Raw genomic sequence first — 2,804 nt, 5'->3', positions numbered from 1 at the left:
GAGCCATGTCCTGGGAGACTCTCACCTCTCCGGTTATCAAGGAGATCATCTCCAGGGTGAGCTCCAGGATCCTGGCCGCCATCTGCTCTCTGTCCTTCTCCCGGATCCCTGGTGGATCATTGATGGAAAGAACCATATTTGAGAGAAACCTCTGGGAGTCCTGTATCTATAGAACCTGAGGAAAAATTAAAGAAATCAAGGACAATCGATATTTGAAGCAATTACGTACATAAAATACATGATCCGACCAGAGGTCTCCTCTGTGTTACAAAAAAGATTGCTAAAGTATTGTTTTAAAAATTCCATTCCAAAATGCATTGTTCATATAGTAGAGTAATTGTAGGGCCTCTCAAAAGTATAATTGGAACTGTATAAATCTAACTTAACAGACTTCTGTGTGTTATCATTTTATCATCTAGAAGATGACCCGTGTTGCTGGCGATTCTGATAAAACGTTCTCACATCCTATTTTGAACAACTTCGTCCCAGGTCTCCAAACTCAGTCCCATTGTCGACCCTCCCTTTTTGAAGAAAGTCGCCAATCTTTTGTGATGCCCACGACACTACCAAAATGTAAAGCACTACTGTTTGGGAAAAACATTTTAACAAGCAATTACAGATGTAAAAAGATTGCAAGGATCTTAAAAAGTGACAGTACCTTGACAGTATCCCCCACCCCTTTGGCCTCCCCTTATTCTTGGTTTGGAGGAACCTTTGAAGGCGGCCACGGTCCAAAGTATTTTCCTCGGGCTGCCAAGATCTCTCTTTAGGACCGAACCCCTTCCAGTCAACAAGGAAGAACCGCTCATTGTCTTCATGTCCAGAAGCTCCTTTACCACAGAGACATCAGAGGATTCAGTCTCAGGAGAAGATTGCTAAGAGATGCGGTTCAAGATGACAGGCTTTAGTAGAGAGACATGAAAGGAGTTCGGGATGCACATAGTGAGAGGAAGACAGAGTTTATAGGCCACAGGATTTATTCGCTTTACCGCCTCAAATGGCCCCAGAAAACATGGACCAAGCAGGTAGCTTGGAATCTTCAGTCGGACGTGGCTGGACGATAGCCACACTTTGTCACCAGGAGAGAAGACTGAAGGAGACCTGCACTTCTTATCAGCTTGGGTCTTGGTGCGGGCCTACGCCTGAAGCAGTGACCGATGTGTCTGCTCTCAGATTGATTTGAGGTCCTGCAGCAACTCTTCCACCGCAGGAACATCCGAGGGAAAGGACAGAGGAAGAGGTGGGGGCGGCAGCAGACTCAGAATCCAGGGAGTTGTAGACAAAATGACAAAGGTAACCGGGGGTAATGTCTATCCATGCCATCCAAATACGATGGTGATCCCAAGTTGTGCAGGGGGTTCATCACGCAGTGCTCTCTGCACATCGAACTTATGCCCACGTAGTTCATTACAGAGAGGTCAAAGGTGGCTTTCATAATAGTTGCTTTTGGTTCTTTACTTGTCCATTTGACTGCGGTTGGTATGCAGAGGAGAAGTCCGAATTAAATTAAGGTTAAATTAAAGTTGATTACATAGAGATCACCAAAAGCAGGAGACAAACTGGACCCCTTGGTCTGAGACAATGTGCAGCAGAAGTTCATAAAGCCATAAGATGTGGGTAAAGGACAGGCTGGTATGTCGAGGAGCTGATGGCAAGCCTGGCAGCGGGACAAAATGGGACATCGAACCGGTCAGTTACCTGGACAGTATTCGCAGAGGAAGATGGAAAATCCTCAATAAAATCCATGGTCACGTGAGCCCACGGGTAGCTGGGTATCGGCAACAGCAATATGAGACCAGCAGGTTTGAGGCAAGATGGCTTATTACGAGCACAGGAGGTACAGGAACTCAAAATGTCTGGCCACCAATAGAAACGAGAAATGAGGGCTACTGAGCGCTGCACCCCAGTGTGCCCAGCCACGCGAGAGCTATGTCCCCAAGTCAATATCTTTTTCCGAAGGGGAGGCCAAAGATCCACTGGAGCAGCAAGAACCAATCTTTCAGGAGGAATCACATGCCGCGGAGCCGGTTCTTTCCCAATAACATCGGCGGCACGAGAGAGTCCATCCGCCTTGACATTCTTTTCAGCAAGAGGGATGTGGATCAGCAAATTGAAATGTGAAAAGTAGAGGGACCAGCGAGCCTGTCGTGGGCTGAGGCGCTGAACAGTTTGAAGGTACAGGAGGTTCTTGTGGTCCGTATATACGCAGACTGGATGACGAGCTCTCTCTAAAAGATAGCACCACTCTTCCAGGGCAAGTTTAATAGCCAGAGTTCACAATCTCCTATGGAATAATTCCTTTCAGCAGCGGAGAAGGTTTTAGAGAAAAAAAAAACACAAGTGAGAGTTTGGCCTTTGGGCCCTTTCTGGATCAGAACAGCTCAGTGACCTACTGAGTAGGCATCGACCTCCAAGTGGGACGAATTCTCCTTATCAGGCCTAGAGAGGACAGAAGCAAAAGCAAAGGCAGACTTTAGCCTGGAGAAGGCTTCTTCAGCTGCCAGAGGCCAAAGCTTGGCATCTTTTTTAGTCAACCCCACAAGGAGGAGACGGGAGAAGAGAAGTGCGGTATAAGGCCCTGTCAGAGATGATATATCCCGAGAAACGGAACTGGCATTCCTTGAGTTTGGCATAGAGATGTTGGACCCTTCGACGTCTAAGGACATGACGTGCATGGACCTGATGAGACTCCAGGTCAGTAGAGAACACCAGGATATGGTCTAGGTAGACATAAGGAATGACACAAGTATAAAGCAAGTCTCTGAAAATATAATTCCTGGAACACTGCTGGTGCAGTGCAGAGT

The 2,804-nt window shown here is 47.0% G+C and overlaps 2 protein-coding genes across 2 annotated transcripts in view; both read left to right on the top strand.

Moving 5' to 3' along the window:
- The window catches only part of LOC140119963 (uncharacterized), a 1,020,783-nt gene that overhangs the window by 633,121 nt on the left and 384,858 nt on the right, over positions 1 to 2,804 (top strand). The gene's annotated exons all lie outside the window — the stretch shown is intronic.
- The window catches only part of LOC140119783 (uncharacterized), a 157,870-nt gene that overhangs the window by 130,003 nt on the left and 25,063 nt on the right, over positions 1 to 2,804 (top strand).

Source organism: Engystomops pustulosus, chromosome 2 (assembly GCF_040894005.1).
Source record: "Engystomops pustulosus chromosome 2, aEngPut4.maternal, whole genome shotgun sequence".
In the NCBI taxonomy this organism is placed as follows: domain Eukaryota; kingdom Metazoa; phylum Chordata; class Amphibia; order Anura; family Leptodactylidae; genus Engystomops; species Engystomops pustulosus.
Note: the sequence above shows the minus strand (reverse complement) of the source record. Positions and strands in the feature narration are given on the sequence as shown.